At 46.0% G+C, this 18,082-nt stretch overlaps 1 protein-coding gene across 5 annotated transcripts in view; it reads left to right on the top strand.

Moving 5' to 3' along the window:
* CDC42EP4 (CDC42 effector protein 4) overlaps nucleotides 1-18,082 on the top strand; it is a 49,607-nt gene that overhangs the window by 4,488 nt on the left and 27,037 nt on the right. The window contains exons 2-3 of one of the 5 annotated variants that reach the window (XM_079965639.1): nucleotides 3,760-3,846; nucleotides 7,212-7,346. The gene's annotated coding sequence lies outside the window, so the exon portion shown is untranslated. Of the gene's footprint in view, nucleotides 1-3,759; nucleotides 3,847-7,211; nucleotides 7,347-14,184; nucleotides 14,340-18,082 lie in introns of those variants that run through there. The other 4 variants (XM_079965637.1, XM_079965634.1, XM_079965633.1 and 1 more) reach the window with 4 other exon arrangements.

Here is an 18,082-nt window from a genome sequence, read left to right as displayed (position 1 = left end):
GGATAGAACAAACCTCCCAGCCTTCATGGGGAAAAGTTGCTGATGCGGTGGCAAATTTTGAGAGTCAGCTCTCTCTCTCTCACACACACACACACATACCCATGCTGTTGAGAATATGGCACTCAAAATAGAGGCCACAAGAATGTGAGGAAGAGCTCAAGGGGTAACGTGCTAAATTAGAGAGGCGAAGCAACAGAGAAATTGAATACTGGTGGAGAAAGGCAAGGCAAGCTTGAGTACATCAGCAGAGGGGGCAAGAACACATTTCTCCAAGGCATGCTAAATGACCACTGCTTTAATTGATTCACAGCCATGAACCACCAAGGTCTCCTTCAGTGCCTTTTTTTTCCTCGATGACTTGTACTCATGATAGTATTGGTTTGCTTATATGCAATGCCAATTGCAGTCCAAAACTGTCTGTGCCTGCAACTGTTTTGGGACAGACATTCTGCTATGTTTCCAAGCAGTACATGGCCCGTAAAGGTAAAGGACCCCTGACAGTTAAGTCTAGTCGCGAACGACTCTGGGGTTGCGGCGCTCATCTCGCTTTACTGGCCGAGGGAGCTGACATTTGTCCGCAGACAGTTTTTCCAGATCATGTGACCAGCATGACTAAGCTGCTTCTGGCGAAACCAGAGGAGCGCACGGAAACACTGGGAGCCAGTGTGGTATAGTAGTTAAGAGCAGTAGACTCGTAATCTGGTGAACCGGGTTTGCATCCCTGCTCGTCCACATGCAGCTGCTGGGTGACCTTGGGCTAGTCACACTTCTCTGAAGTCTCTCAGCCTCACTCACCTCACAGAGTGTTTGTTGTGGGGAAGGAAGGGAAAGGAGATTGTTAGCCGCTTTGAGGCTCCTTGGGGTAGTGATAAAGCAGGATATCAAATCCAAACTCTTCTTCCACCTTCCCGCCGGAGTGGTACCTATTTATCTACTTGCACTTTGACATCCTTTCAAACTGCTAGGTTGGCAAGAGGCATGGCCCATAGCTTCCTACTTAAACCCTGTAGTTTTTATACCACAAATGTTCTGCGGGGGGTGGGGGGGCTGTCCCACTTTTGTTTCTCTATATAGCACAAAAATGTCCCTCCAGACAGCGATAATGCCATACCATTTGGGAAGCGTTGCTGAACTAAAAAGAAGCAGAAAATGTGCGGACAGTCCAGTACAACTAACAAATTATTATTATCGTGTTAATAACTTTTTGCTGAATACACCCACAAAAAAGTCCGAAGGGGCCCTGATAAAGTTGTGAAAATAAACAGAAGCCAATCACATTTTCAAAGCCTCTGCACTTTACAGATTACACTGATTCCCCTACACAGCAATTTAGTTCCATTTAGCATTGTTATAACGTGTCCCTTAGCTCTGCTTGGCAGAATACATTTCTCCAAGTTAAGCGTAAGAGTGGAAATGGGATGGGATCCCAGAATGCAACAGACACATTTTTTGTATCCCTTTAGAGAGGACAAGCAAGGACACACTCAGAGGGGAAGCCATGGACCTATGGAATAATTAATAAGCACGTTTTGGCTCTGTGCATATGCTTGTTGTTATGAGCGGTGGAATGTTTTCCAAGCATGCTTGTGAGCATCTGCAGCGAAGAAGCAATTACATTACATGTTCCATGGACTCTCCAACAAAGCCCTGCACTCTTAGCCTTTTCACTATGATGGAGCAGCATCAAATTCATCAGACATGTCACATAATTTCCATTGTCAGCAGCTAGAGAAAACTGGTCTGCACCTAGGGCTGTTGAGAAACATCAAGCCCAAGCTTAGACAGTGAACAGGTATAGTCAATGGGCTACATGTGAATGGGCCTTTCTTTTTCTTAGTGGGAATGTGATGGTGAACAGGGAAATAAATGCCTTTGAGTTACAATGTGGCCTGTTTCAACAATCAATGATTACATTAGGTTATGCATTTCATAGCGCTGTAAGCAGAAACCCAAATTCCTTGGTTGTATTATACATGCCATGCAGATATGGCTCTTTCCCACCATTTTTCTGTCATAACAACATTCCTCAAGGACTTGTTCCAGAGCAAAGAGCATCCTTACTTCTCAGTTCTGTTCCATGTATAAGGTAACGGTAAAGGGACCCCTGACCATTAGGTCCAGTCGTGGATAACTCTGGGGTTGGGGCACTCATCTCGCTTTATTGGCCGAGGGAGCCGTCGTACAGCTTCCGGGTCATGTGGCCAGCATGACTAAGCTGCTTCTGGCAAACCAGAGCAGCGCACAGAAACACCATTTACCTTCCCACCAGAGCGGTACCTATTTATCCACTTGCACTTTGACGTGCTTTCAAACTGCTAGGTTGGCAGGAGCAGGGACCGAGCAATGGGAGCTCACCCCATCGCGGGGATTCGAACCGCCGACCTTCTGATCAGCAAGTCCTAGGCTCTGTGGTTTAACCCACAGCACCACCCGCGTCCTTATTCTATGTATACTTAGAAGTAATTCCCACAATGTTCAATGAAGCTTGCTCCCAGGAGTGTGTGCTTGCATTGCAGTCTTAGTGACACTCGTGAAAAACAGCTGAAGTCATGCAGACACATTTTCTCTTATGCAGAGGAAGCTGCCATTAGTCCATCTAGCTCATTCCTCTTCTCCAAGCAGCAGGGGCCCTCCAAACGTTTCAGGCAGAGAGGCCTCCCAGCCTTGCTATCTGTTATCCTTTTAATTAGTGATGCAATGGACTGAATCTGGAGCCATCTGCATCTATGCCTGCCCCTATCAGCATGGCAATGCCTTCCAAGTTATAAAGGTAGAAATTAAAGGGCATTTGAGGTGAGTCAGGGTGTTGTGAAATCAGAATATTACTATCATTTATACCCATGAAAAGCTAATGTCCAGTTACCGAATTAGAATTGCAAATTGAACTTCCACAGAATTTAGCGCTTTCTTTCTTAATTTATGCTGTGCTTTTTCTCTTGCTGGGGGGGGGAAGTTGTATGTAAGGAGAAGAGATGGTTGGCATCTCAGCTTCAAGGAGCTAACTTGTCAATGGCTTTAGCAGGCACCCAGCTGCCGATGCTTACAAGGGGAATGGGATGAGCTAGTTGTCTTTGAGGATCAGACCGCTGGGAGTCAATCAGCCTTGACAACACTGCTGAGTTTTGCACTGTGATGGCTTGAGCATCTCCCAAGGGCAAAAGGCAGCCACTTATCAACACTTTGCCAAGCATGGAAGGAGGCAGCAAATAGCTCACAAATAGCAGGGGGAGAAAAAGCCCCGTGATCAAAGCTATGGGGAGTGCAAATCTGCTTCCTTAACCCCTCCCACCGTTGCCCATCACTGTTTGTTCTCATAAGTACATTTAGTTGCCGGTTTAATAATGGGAAATGATAAGTGAAGCCTAAGGAGCTAAGGATTTAGGATATTGTGCACTGGAGCAAATGTACAGGTTGGACTTACACTGGATGCATGCTAGCAATGCACAGTAATGTGTGACCCACATTCTGGAAATTCATGAGCTGTCTGCCTCCTCCTATCTCTTTCTCTAAGCAAAGCTCCTGCATCCCAAGAGAAAGTGGCTATAGCCAGAGGACCACAGACAATTATGGTGACTACCGCTCACCAATCCCCTGAATGCCCAGCACTAAGTGAGAAATGTTCTCCCTTCCCTAAGTTCTCTACACATTGCAGAGAATTCGCTGCGGTGCAATCCTACACATAGGATGGTATCCAGTTAACTCACTCTGTTAGCACATGGATTTCCATTTGCACAATGGAACTTCTCCTTTTCTCCCCAGGTGTCCTTGCTGCACCCTCCTCAAATTGGCTGCAAGGTTTTGAAGGAACCACCAGAACAGATTTAGGGGGCAAGTGGTGAAAGGAAGGTGAGAGGAAGTTCTGTTACACAGCCCAAAGTTCTTCTGCTAACAGAACTGCTTTGTTGGCCACCACCCCCAGTTTCCTGGGAGTAAGCTCCAGATGAACTCATTGATGCTTACGTCCAGACTGCTTAGGTTCAAAACACATTGAGATTTAGCAAAAGATCCGCATCCACATGAATTCCAGCCTTCAGCTTTTAATAAGAAATGCAAACAAGGATCTTGCAAACAAGTGTTACGGTTTAAACTGTTAGTGTGAAGTAGGAACCCCATTAAAGAAAAGGAAATACGCATTAGCCTCTGCTTGATTATTTCCCTCCCTCTGTTCCTCTCTGCTAATCTGCCACAAACAACCCGGAAAGCCTTATTCACTTGCCAGAACAAGTGAATTTACTGTGGCAGAAGATGATGTCCTGCTTGGCGAAAAAAGTCCTGAAGTTTCACTCGCCTGAATTCTCTTTCCACTACACAACTGACTTGAAGTATGAGGCAACTTTTGCTTCACACGGGACCTTCCCGCAGAACTTGAACTAAGTGACCCTTTTACTTTGCACCCTGTGTGGAAAGATTATTAGAAGCAGAGCTAGCGAGGGGAAATTGTGTTGCTTCTGACTAGTCCAAAGCCCAGATCAAAGTGAGAGATAAGATACAGTGCTGCCTGTTGCTCTGCAGAGTAGAAGGCATGGAGACCAAAAGGAGGTGGAACCAGAGCCAATAGCAGGCAGAACCAATTCACTCTAATTTGGCCCCTAAATGCCTCCCTGCTAAATTCTACAACACTGAGATTAAGGGAAAGGAAGCAGACAGGCAGTGCCCTCCACCTAGACTGGTTGCAAGTAAGAAGGCAACAATGGCATAATTGAAAAATCCACCCTGAACCAAGTGGGGAGGGCAAGTAGGCGGAGCATTCCCACTTTTAGAGGAGAATACAGTGGTAGCAGAGACATCACCTTGCCAACAAAGGTCCGTATAGTTAAAGCCATGGTTTTCCCAGCAGTGAAGTATGGAAGTGAAAGCTGGACCATAAAGAAGGCTGATCGCCAAAGAATTGATGCTTTTGAATTATGGTGTTGGAGGAGACTCTTGAGAGTCCCATGGACGGCAAGAAGATCAAACCTCTCCATTCTGAAGGAAATCAGCCCAGAGTTCTCACTGGAAGGACAGATCGTGAAGCTGAGGCTCCAATACTTTGGCCACCTCATGAGAAGAGAAGACTCCCTGGAAAAGACCCTGATGTTGGGAAAGATGGAGGGCACAAGGAGAAGGGGACGACAGAGGACAAGATGGTTGGACAGTGTTCTCGAAGCTAGAAACATGAGTTTGACCAAACTGCGGGAGGCAGTGGAAGACAGGAGTGCCTGGCGTGCTCTGGTCCATGAGGTCACAAAGAGTCGGACACGACTAAACGACTAAACAACAACAACACAGTAGTACCTCAGTTTACGAACTTAATCCGTTCCGGAAGTCCGTTCTTAAACCGAAACCATTCTTAAACCAAGGCACGCTTTCCCTAATGAGGTCCGTTCTTAGACAGAGGTAAAGTTCGCAAACCGGAACACTACTTCCAGTTTTGCAGAGTTCGTAAGCCAAATAGTTCGTAAACTGGGCTGTTCTTAAACCAGGGTACCACTGTAACCACTTTTTTTAAATTCCACTATTTAAAAAAAATAATGCTCTAATTCTTTAAATGGGAGCTGTCACAGCTTAAATACACTTTTAAAAAATTATTAGGTGGGGCAATGCAGTTCCTAGCTGCAGTCCTTTGAAGGCGAGACTCTGCTGTTATACCGAGCCCAAACCAGATAAAGAGTGGGTACAGAGGGGGTTCATTTGTTCATCTGTTATCGTCTTTCCTCCAGAGCAACATTCTTTCTTCACAACAACAACGGGCTGAGAGATAGCAATTGACCAAAGTCGCCCAGTGAGATTCACAGCTGAATGGGCATTAGAACCTGGATTTCCAGTTGAAGAAAAAGAAATAAGGTCATACACTCACACACACACACACACACACATATGTATATATATATAATGTTTATAAATGTACCAAGCAAACACGTACATAAATATAAACCACATGTCTGAAGCAGCACAGGAAAAACAGCCATGAAACCATTTTGAGTCCCAAACTGACCAAATGTTTTCTCTGGAAAAGCCTCCCCATTGTCTTTTCCTTCACAAATCCTGTCTTAAGGGTATGTCTGTGTATGAATAGGGTGAGCCTCTGACCTGGCTCAGGAACTAAGTATTTATCATTACAAAAGACTGGCCAGGCTCCCCAGGGTATCCAATCAAGTAAGCATTAACAGGTAACCTGCCAGACAGGAGGTAAACAACACACTCAGATTTCTGTTGTAGACCACCCCTTTCTGTGATGTAGGTATGATGTGTCTGGGGGTTGGTCTTGAGTACACCCCTTCTGTGATGTATGTACAATGGTACCTTGGGTTACATATGCTTCAGGTTACATACACTTCAGGTTACAGACTCCGCTAACCCAGAAATAGTACCTCGGGTTAAGAACTTTGCTTCAGGATGAGAACAGAAATTGTGCGGCGGTGGTGCGGCGGCAGCAGGAGGCCCCATTAGCTAAGGTGGTGCTTCAGGTTAAGAACAGTTTCAGGTTAAAAACAGACCTCCAGAACGAATTAAGTTCTTAATCCGAGGTACCACTGTATGATGTTTCTGGGGGTGCTCTTGGACTCCAGGGCGGGCAATTTAAAGTGTCTATAGAAGGCGCTGGCACGCCTTTGTTCGGGGTCCTTCGCCTTCTGTGAAGGGGGCACCCTGTTGCAACAGTTCAATAAAGATATCAGGCTTACTAGCTGCTTTGCTTCTCAATATTCTCTGGTTGGCCTCTGTTCTTTTCTCCGACCGATGGAGAACCTACAAAGGACTCTATAAGGGCTCTTGTGTCTGCCATAAGGGAATAAGGGCAGATTTTCATTTATTACAGAAGCATTCCAATACCGGCTTTCAAAAGGAAGATGCAAACTCCCCTAAGTTGCAAGCAGAATGAGGAAGGGATGTCTGGGCTTTGGGAGAGGGGCAGTAGGTGGGCAACTGAAGGGTCTGGGGGTGTAAACCGGTGTGGTGTAGTGGCTGGAGTATTGGATCAGGACCAAGAAACCTAGTTGCTGAATACAGATATGGATTCAATTAAAGCAACCTTGGCCAACCACTGTCTTCTTTGCCTAACCTACTTCATAGGGCTGTTGTATGCTGCAATAAGTTCCTTGGAGGAAGGGTTGGATACAAATATGATAAGCTGGATAGGGATCCTTCAGAACTTTGCAGTGTATGCAGATTCACATTTGAGATAATGGCACTTTAGCAATCCTAATTACCATTCCCGGTCCTCTCCTCCACAGGAAAGTTGGATTTACGTGACAGGACATTCTCCAAGCAGGAGGAGGCTGACAGTGAGGCAAAGCCATCTTGTTTGTCCATTGTAAACCAGCAGAGAACCCATGAGCATGGTTGGGATTTAGAGTGCTGCTAATGAGGTAGGAAAAACAGATTTTTCTAACGGTCCTAACATTTTGTTAGGGGGGGTGTGGAAACAGCCGGCAGTCCTCTCACAGCATAATCAGGGTTTTCCTTGGGCAGTAGTGACCAAGCCATGGTTGGCAACAGAAATAGCTGTTCCTTTCAGTCCCTTGAAGCATCACATCACATATCCTCAGATGGAATCTGATCTGACCAGCCAGAGAGCTCCCTTCACCTGCACCAGAGATCTTCTCATCAAGATGGCACAACAACCTTTATACCCTGACAAGACTCTCTAGTAAACCTGGAAGATAATTAAATGAGTCTCTGGGACCGCTGCTCTTACCGGAGGCGATGGTTGGAATTTTGAGACATCATCAAATTCCAAAGAAAGAAGAGGCACTGAGGTGTGTGTGTGTTGTTTTTTTTAGTGCATCTGAATAATTAAAATGCCTTGAGCCATCAAAATACAATTGGGAGCTGCCCAGAAGGCTCACCTCAAATCACCTACTCAGAAGAGCAAGGTGAATGATTCAGGAACCTGACTGCCTTGGGCTTGCATATAAGCTGGAGATAAGTGAAAGCATAGTTTAATCATTAAGATAACTCCTCTGTAGGCCAGGGCTTCTCACCAATCAGTTACAAGGAGCAATCCGGTGTGGTGCATTTGCTAGAATTGTTTCTTGGTCTAAAAAAAGGTAAAGGGACCCCTGACCATTAGGTCCAGTTGTGGCTGACTCTGGGGTTGCGGCGCTCATCTCGCTTTATTGGCCGAGGGGGCCGGCGTACAGCTTCCGGGTCATGCGGCTAGCATGACTAAGCCGCTTCTGGCAAACCAGAGCAGCGTACCGAAACGCCGTTTACCTTCCCGCCAGAGCGGTACCTATTTATCTACTTGCACTTTGACGTGCTTTCGAACTGCTAGGTTGGCAGGAGCAGGGACCGAGCAACAGGAGCTCACCCCGTCGCGGGGATTCGAACTGCTAACCTTCTGATCGGTAAGTCCTAGGCTCTGTGGTTTAACCCACAGCACCACCTGCGTCCCGTTTTGGTCTAGGTACCTTAAAAAACCCTCTTTTGCTGAAAATCACAGGAACTGATACATTATCACATGACAGGGGAACAGCAGCCATCCTCTCCAGTGTGGAGAAATTAAAAATGCCTGAAACTAGATAAGTGGTCATGATCTGCAGATGGTGACAGATGTCACAGGATAGGCTGTAACAGTGGGATGATTTCTGCAATTGTGTGCAGTCACATTCTGACAAACAAAAGTGGCTTCTGAGATGCTTAGGGCCCCGAAATTGGGGGGGGGGGCACACACAAGCTTGGAAATGTTAAGAATCAGCTCCCACCACATGCAAAAGAGCGCAGGTGTTTACCAAGTCCTTTATCTTTCTCTCACTAATCTAAAACTCCAGATTATTTGAATCCAACATAAATTCTTCACATGCAGAGTCTCTGTAAATAACAGCTCCTTGTTGTATTTGCTCAAACTGTTTCAAGCCTCTCTCTATCTCTCTGTCTCTCTCTCGGCACTTAGTTAAATGAATAATGTTAAAATGTACCAGTTTGAAATTTAGTAACACATTTATTAGAGGAACAATAAAACAGAGGACAACTAGCACTGCTTCTTTCACTGTTTGATACATTTTGGAAGATAATGGAGCCAGGAGAGAAAACCCACATTTATTAGGTTGTGTCATTCCAAAAAGGGTTCCCCTGGCTACCAGTGCATTTAATTAGATAAGGCCATTGTGCAATTGTTTCACGGGTCTAATTACTGTTCAGAGGAATCCAGAGGTCTGGCTTGTTTTATCTGCTTAGAAAAAGAAGAAAATAGCATCAATCAATGGTTTTCCTCCCCAGTTCTTTTCCATTGTGTCCTTTGGAGTGGCTAAAATAAAATACCTAATCTGAGCAAAAGGATGTCAAATGGGTTTTTCAAAGCTCTTCTCTTGAAGGAGCAGCTGAGAGGTTGGCAGCAGCAGACAAACATCTCCATTGGGCTGGTATCCTAAAATGGGATCCTAAAATGGTTCCATGCCCTCAGGCCTCTGTGCCAACCACTGCCAAGCCCAAGTGGCTGAGTATCAAGACATGCTGCTGCCCAATGGGCAGCTTTTCAACTCCACCACATGCTTGTTCGGCCAAGTTCCCTTTAGGTATCTAAACACCCAGCATTTCCAGCCCAGCTCAAGAGATTGATTTTAATCTCTCCTGACTGCTGTGTCTCATACAGACATGCAGTACACCAGCACTGACTGGAGTACTCTCCAAACTGTGCACTTTTGGTTAAAATTAGCTGGAGTTACAAATCAAGAACTGTTACTCTCCAAATAGAAAAAAGAGAGGTGTGTTGGACAGCAGATTGGGAGAACTGTGCCTGTCTCCTGCTCCAGCAGAACACCTGGGGGAACTCATGGTTCGTGCCTCAGATTTCTCATGATTAAAAATGTGGATCATAAACCACTCACCGTCACCGGTTCCACCTATGGAGGTTGTGATATTCAACAGAGTATTGGAAACTATTCAGATGGAAACACAAGGGCTTACTTAGCATGAAATATATGAACCTAGACAGCCCATCTGACAAGAAGTGGCGCTCCTACATCAGAACTATAATGGAATAAGAACAAGGTGCTTGAAATGGACCAGGGCATGACGTGTCAGTGGAGCTATAAATACAACTCTGTTCTTTGCCATTTAATCTGGTTAAAGGAAGAAAATTGCCTGCTCGAAAGCTAGTCCTATTTATTTACATTTTTTAAAAATGCTTAATTGTTTTCAAGCAATGTACAAAATGAGTCCCATAAATGTCAACGTAACTTGTCTCCAAGTTACAGTATTAATGCATACAGGAGTGCAATCTATATCACAGGACTAACCTTGACCATTTTCTTCAAGCAACATGAATAATTCATGGTATTGACTATGAAGAGATCCACTCCCTGAGACCTCTTTAGAAAGGATTAGGCCAGGGCTCATATAATCTGTGTTTCTCCAGATGTTGTTGGACCCAAATTCCCATCAGCCCCTGTCAGCATAGTCAATGCTCAGGGAAGATGGGAGTTGTAGTCCAGCAGCACATGGGGGGCAATAGCCCACTCCACCCCTGGAACAGGCAAATTCATGGTGGCTCTCTCTCTCAACAGCCATGACAGTTACCTGCAATTTCCAGGTTCATATGTTAATAACAAACAACAAGCAAAGGCCAACAGCTTCACTTCCCTACTTTCGAGTTCCTCAGAGGCATCTGTCGATCTGTGGTTGGAAATAAAATGCTGGACTAAGTGGATCTTGTTCCAATTCACTATACCATTCTTTTACTTTCTTTTTTTTTTATACATATTTATTAAAGTTTTTTGAATACAAATGCATAAATAATAAACAACATTACTTATATCATAACATAATTTCGTCACTTCTTTGGACTCCCTCACGTCTCCCGCTCGCACTTACATCGTTACAAAAAAAATTTCCAAGCAAATTACTCACTTGTTTGCAATCTTATCTCCGCTCATTTAAATAAAATCTAGCAATTCTCCAAAAAGTTTATATTTTCCTTAATCTCACTTATCGTCAAATTCAGATCTAATTCAGTGGTGGGCAATTATTTATGATCTAGCATCCTTCTTAACATTCAACCAAATTACAATATTTTTGTAAATAAATCTTAAATTTCCTCCAGTCTTCCTCAACCCTCTCCTCTCCCAGGTCTCGGATTCTACCAGTCATCTCGGCCAGTTGCATATAGTCCATCAGCTGCATCTGCCACTCTTCCAGTGTGGGTAGATCTTGAGTTTTCCAGCTCTTAGCGATGAGTATCCTTGCTGCTGTTGTTGCGTACATAAAAAATGTTCGGTCCTTCTTTAGCACCTTCTGGCCGACAATACCCAGAAGGAAGGCCTCTGGTTTCTTAGTGAAGGTATACTTAAATACCTTTTTCAACTCATTATATATCATTTCCCAGAAGGCCTTCACTTTAGGGCAGGTCCACCAGAGGTGAAAGAATGTTCCTTCATGTTCTTTACATTTCCAACATTTATTATCAGACAAATGGTATATTTTGGCAAGTTTAACTGGGGTCATGTACCATCTATATATCATTTTCATTACATTTTCCTTCAGAGCATTACATGCAGTGAAGTTCAGCCCAGTGGTCCACAACCTTCCCCAGTCCTCAAACATAATATTATACCCAATGTCCTGAGCCCACTTTATCATAACCGATTTAACCATTTCGTCTTGTGTATTCCATTTTAACAGCAAGGTATACATTCTTGATAATACCTTAGTCTTTGGTTCTAACAATTCTGTTTCCAACTTCGATTTCTCCACCTGGAACCCTACCTTTTTATCATTTTTAAAGACTTCTTTAATCTGAGCGTAATGTAACCAGTCTCGCACTTTATCCTTCATTTTCTCCAAACTCTGCAATTTCCAATTGTCTCCATCTTTTTCTAATACCATTCTTTTACTTTCTTTCTGTCTCAGCTTTCGATACCCTGCCCAACTGACTCCATGTAGTTCTGTACTGCAAACCTCAAGTCAAGTATGTTTTCTGTGGGCCAACAGAACTGCTATCTGCAAACATATCGTTTGCGTGAGACATCCCTCCAGAATCAATGTTGGTGTTAAAATTGCAGGCAGTTCAATTTCTTTCTGCTGGAAGTACATATGGGAGCAATAAAAGCTGTCTCCATCAGATGACACATCAGATTGGGATTCCCTTTTAACCATCACCAGTGGGCTGCTGTCCAAGTGGAGATGGAAGAACAGGGAGCAGTTTTGGCAAAATGCCACAAGGCTAGCGCTAAAGCACAGAGGAAGTGTTGGATGAGTAGTAAGCAGGAGCTCCTCCTGTCTGTATCATGCTTTGCCAGTGGCTTGTTCCCTAAACCGGCAGCGTAGCAAATGTTAATTTCCACAGTGAATAAATAATTGACCCAGTCTTGTACTCAGTACATCCTGTTGTGTGGCTATAGAGTAGTAGTGAGGAACCAATGGCCCTCCTGACATTATTGGACTACACCTTCCATTATCCCTGGGCCATTGGCCATGATAGGAGTCTGGAATTTTAAAGATCTGTCATTTACTGTACATTGCTTGCTAATAAATTGTAAAGAAAAGGAAATCCACATATCTCGCTACTATTTATATGGATAACATTTTATATGCTCATTGTCTATATCTTTTTTGCTTATATCTGTTTTTGGATTTGATATTTTCCTGGTCTCTTTTAAATTGTTAATTACCGTATTTTTCGCCCCATAGGACGCACCATCCCATAGGACGCACCAAGTTTTTTTGGGGGGGGGAAATAAAGAAAAAAAAATTATTCCCCCCCAAGGCGCTTGTGGGGCCGGCAATGGGGAGAAGCGCTCTTCTCCCCGCCGCCCGCCTTCAGACCAGGTCCGGGGACAGCGGGAAGACACGCTGTGCCTCTCCGCTGTCCCCGGAGCTTGCGGGGCTGGCGGCGGGGAGAAGCACGCGCCTCCCCGCCGTCAGCCTCCAAACCACATTGGGAGACAGCGGGATGGCAGTGTTCCGCCTCCCCGCTGTCCCCCGACCTTGTGGGGCTGGCGCTGGGGATCTCCAGGCTTCAGCGAAAGCCTGCATTCGCCCCATAGGACGCACACACATATCCCCTTCATTTTTGGAGGGGGAAAAGTGCGTCCTATAGGGCGAAAAATACGGTACCTTGGCCCTGATTCACTGAAAGGTGAGATATTTATTGTGAATACATAAAACTTAATAGTTATGAATAAATTCCCATGAGGCATCCCAAAGCAATGTATAATTGTAAATTATAATTCTTAAAGGGTAAAAGAAAGAAATGGGCTTTGTCTTAGCCTTCTAATACAGAATCTTGGATTCTGGTCACATACTTCTGGACCTCGTTTCATTTTCTAAAAAGCGGCTTGCTAGCACTTGTGGTTTAAACCACAGAGCCTAGGACTTGCCAATCTGAAGGTCGGCGGTTCGAATCCCCGCAACGGGGTGAGCTCCAGTTGCTCGATCCCTGCTGCTGCCAACCTAGCAGTTCGAAAGCACGTCCAAGTGCAAGTAGACCAATAGGTACCGCTCCGGCGGGAAGGTGAACGGCGTTTCCGTGTGCTGCTCTGGTTTGCTAGAAGAGGCTTAGTCATGCTGGCCACATGACCCGGAAGCTGTACGCTGGCTCCCTCGGCCAATAAAGCGAGATGAGCGCCGCAACCCCGGAGTCTGTCACGACTGGACCTAATGGTCAGGGGTCCCTTTACCTTTACCCCTTACAGTTAAGAGAGTAGAGTAGGGGGGTGGGCGGGCGGGCGGGCTATAATTGCCTGACTGCCAAAATTTGAGAAAGGTAGACTGGAAAGCAATGCTTTGAAACAGCGCAGAGATGAGCATCTGCGCTGCCCCCGCCTGATTTTGTTGCTGGCCTTTTTGTTCAGTGACTTCCTATGCGGGGGGGGGGGGGGAATAATAATAATAAGTATGCCTTTCACTGAGACAATGGCCAGCTAATTCCGACGCCGCCGAGTTTGCAGAGGGCTTCGGGTAACGTGGGCTCGCCTGCTTGACAACCCAAATCCCACAAAATCCTTGAACTTTCAGGAAACCCCATTAGCGAGGCTGAGCGATGTGTCAATCCCTTTCTGCCCCCCCCCCCCGCCCTTGCCCTGCCTTCCTCCCTCCTCCACCTCTACAAGGCACCGGGAAGAGCCGGAGCGAGGCATTCAGATTTTGAATGGAGGAGACCCGGACTAGCCTGATGACGTCGCCTTCGCCTATTGGCCTTTGGGTGGCGCGACGTCACAGACGGGTCAGTGACTTGGACGGCGGGGCGGGGAAGCGGGGGAGGAGGGAGGGAGCTTGAGCAGTCTGAAGCCGGAGAGGAACGCGCCGGCGGGGAGCCCTGGGCAGGCGCAGGCATGGGGTGGAAATGCGGGGACGCAGCAACGAAGCAGCTGAGCCGGTAACATAGAGCAAGCTCTCCCGTCGAGCCAAGGGGTCCCGAGTAGGTACGGGTGAGAAGGGGCGGGGTGCCTGTCTTGCTGGCCTCGGGGGGGCGGGGACGGGACGGGAACGCGCCAAGGGAGGCGCCAGGTGTCCTCCGAGGGTTTGTTGGGTGTGTACGGGAAAAGGACGGCGTGGGGTAAAGGGTGCCCCTCGGAAGAAGGGAAAACCCTGCCTTGCCAGCAGGATCTTTGTCTACTTAACCTTGCTGCCGCCGCTTTCTCAACTTCCCTTTGCAGGGAGATTTTGCGGGAAGGGAGTGCCTTACCCTTTTCTTCTTGGAAAAGAAAGCGCCTCCCTTTCATCTGCCTTTCCCTTGGTTAGCTCAGAGATTCTTGTTTGCTTTTGCAACCCCTTTCCGTTGCTTCCTTGCTATTTACAGGTGACGTTCTGGAGGTTTGTGTTTTTTTAAAGAAAGGCAATAAAAAAGGTGCGTGTGGAGAATTCTCTGTAAATTAAGAACAAGGGGATTTTTTATCAAGAGCTCCTCCCTCGGACAAAATCCCCTCGCAAAACGCCGCGTTGCAAAACTGGACTTTCTAAAATAAGGAGCGGCTTTTTGCAGAACTGCGAGTGTTTGTAGGGCTGGGGGCAACGAGCCGCCGTTGTTTTCTGGGCTAATGCATCTGCAACCCATTGATTGGCCGCCGCCCCCCTTCCTCCCATCTCTCCCCTTTCCCATCAATGCCTTTTCCCAAGGGAGGAAAAAGGGAGCGAGGACGGGGAGGGAGAGCATGGGAAAGAATCGACTGGAATCGCTATTTGGTTTTGATCATCCTAGCTGGGCAAAGAGGAGGCTAATTGGGTTGGCATTTGGAGAGTGCGTACACTCGCCGAGGTGATGCAGTTAGCTAGCATCTTGTTTTATTCTTGTTGGAGGGAGGCTTTCCCATTGTCTCGACAAAAAGCGAGCGTGTCTCTTTAAAATTCCGTGAATGAACGCTACGGCTCGGGGATGAGTACTGCAGCTCGGTGTGTGTGTTGTGCGTTTGTGCGCAGAGACCAAAACGCGAGCCAGAGAGAGAGAGAGAGAGTTGCGGGAAGCCTGGAGTTTGCTTAGGTATAAACGCGCTTGGAAGGAGCGAGTAGCAGTTCTGGCAAGTGCTAAATCCTAAAGCAAAGGGGAAGCCCAAACAAACCAGTTCTCCTCTGGCCTCTGCGTGGGAAATTCTTCCCCAAAGGGGTAGTCGACAACTTCTGCTGGCAGGCGCGCTTGCAAGGCTTTGAAGCATTTGTTTTAGCTTGTGCGGATCCAAAGGGAGGGAGGTCACTTCGGAAAGGAGGCGTTTGAAAAGGAGAAGGTAGCCCTGTAGGGTGTCTCTGCTTTTGCAGGAAGGAGGTTTGTGAGTGTGGCTCTGAAATCTTCTGTGCTTTTCTGTCTCCACTGAAGAGAGTCCTGGGTGACTTGGAATATTAGATTTCTGCACCCGCTCAAAAAGTTAAAAGTTCCTTTAAGGTATGAAGGCAGTGGCTGTGTATTTATGTACTAACTCCCCCCACAAAAAACCCCGCTTTGTAACCAGTCTGTTAGCCCAAAGCGACAGCTGCAGAGTATACTTTCTTGCCTATCGATCATTTCCAGCCTTAGAAGATTCTCTCACCTCCCCTTTTTTTTTGGGGGGGGGGTAGTATTCCTTTTCCCTTTTGCCATGGGAGGATGATGTGCTCTGCAGTCCCTTGTGACTGTTTCAAGGGTGAGAGAGAGGGTTGCTGCCTCCCACCCAATGGGACTGATTGAAATTCAGCTTCACAAAGAGCTCTGAACTAGAGTTCCAGACAAAGGAAACTGCTAGGGTTACGCTTCTCTTCCCTCTGCTTGCTTGAATTTCATGCTGCTGTGCCAAGTTCTCTATAAGCGGCTCTGCTGTGCAGCTTCTCCTTCCCCTCCTGCAATAGACAAGGATAAACTTGTCCTGTTAACTGTAGTTTTAACTTCTTTTTTCTGGGCTGATTCCAAGGTGGCCTTCTTCACGCTTACTTGAATAAGCCTGTGTGCCTGACTTGTGAGCCTGAACAGAGATGCTCCTTTCTATGCTTGTGGTAAGATGTGGCAAATGTTTAGCCCAGCAGTCCCCAGATGTTATGAATTATTTAGCAAACGCACATGCACAGCCATCTTTTGTGTGTGCAAGTAGGGAGCAATAAACAATATAAACCTTGGTGATTTCTGTTTGTTGACCTGTTCAGTCAAATGACAGTGATGCCTTAACTCCATCAAGGTCTCTGTGATTTTGACCTATTTTTTTGCGGGGGGGGGGGAGGTTGGGATGGCTGTTGAGTTCTACAATATATATTGTTGTTGTTTAGTCATTTAGTTGTGTCTGACTCTTTGTGACCCTATGGACCAGAGCACGCCAGGCACTTCTGTCTTCCACTGCCTCCCGCAGTTTAGTCAAACTCATGCTGGTAGCTTCAAGAACACTGTCCAACCATCTCATCCTCTGTCGTCCCCTTCTCCTTGTGCCCTCCATCTTTCCCAACATCAGGGTCTTTTCCAGGGAGTCTTCTCTTCTCATGAGGTGGCCAAAGTATTGGAGTCTCAGCTTCAGGATCTGTCCTTCCAGTGAGTACTCAGGGCTGATTTCCTTTCCATGTAAGGAAATAAGGAAATCTACAATGTATAGTGTACCACATAATTTAAACTGAGGTCTGGCCCAAGATGTTTTGCTGCCTGAGGCAAATAAGTTTGCCCTCCCCATAAGGTAACTGAACTGAATTGGCAGTATTGAATCCGCACTGATTTGATAGTTTGGGTGGGACACACCATGCCATGTAATATTGACAACTCTATCCTCCAAGAGAGGGGAATGGGTCTTAGGAGGAATAGCATAGGAGCTGCTGCAAGTTGCCTTACTTTGCCTAATGATAAGGCCAGCCCTGCTTAAGTTTCCCAAAGTGATTTTGCTCTGCAACCTGATTGTAGAAGTGTTTTAAAGTTTCACTGAGTTCAGTGGGAAAGTGTTCAATGAGCGTGCCGTCTTAGTGGTAGCTTTGGCTATGGTTGGAGAGTCTTGAATTCTGCATCCCATCCAGCACTTTTAAGGATCAGAAGAAAAGTTAAAACATCTAGCAAGGCGTAAGTTATATATTAAAAAACCCTAATACTGTATAGTTATATCTTACTTGCAATCTAGAACATCCATCTGCATCATAACATTTACTGGGCTAACACTGGCCTGACCCTCATTCCAGTAGTGGTGCAGCTATGTGAAGCAGTTGGGAGTGGACACTTCCAGTAGACAGACAGCAGCAGAAATGGGTCTTTCAACTTTGTAATGTATGCTTGTGAAGTCTCTTCTGCCTGGTGGTGTGTGATGCTGGAAACTGTAAATGGTTGGAGGCAAGTTCCAAGCCTCTAGTGTCTAGATGTTAAATAGCAAATGGGCTTGAACTCTTAAACCTGCTTGTAGCTTGACCTTTCCGTTCATGGTAAGAAGTAGAAACTCCTGGTTGACAAGAAGCATGAAAGTTGGTTAAGAGAATAAATCAATCTTGAGTGCAACACTATGACATAATAGTGCTGAGATCCAGCTAGCCATAGTGTGTGGTGCTCCAGAAGAGACCCTGTGATACATACATTACACCCCTTTATTGTAGCCTTGAAATGCCCCTTGCAAAGAGTGTGTAGTAGCTGTTGAGCAGTGCTGTTGTGAACTTTCTCGATGGTCCTCTTTGCATATGTTGCTGAAGAGAGCTGCACAAGCTGGGGTGGAACAGGTGCTGACATCTTTGCTTCCACCTTTCCAAA

Source organism: Podarcis cretensis, assembly GCF_951804945.1.
Source record: "Podarcis cretensis genome assembly, chromosome: 2".
Taxonomy (NCBI): domain Eukaryota; kingdom Metazoa; phylum Chordata; class Lepidosauria; order Squamata; family Lacertidae; genus Podarcis; species Podarcis cretensis.
This window is presented reverse-complemented; position numbering and strand designations above follow the sequence as displayed.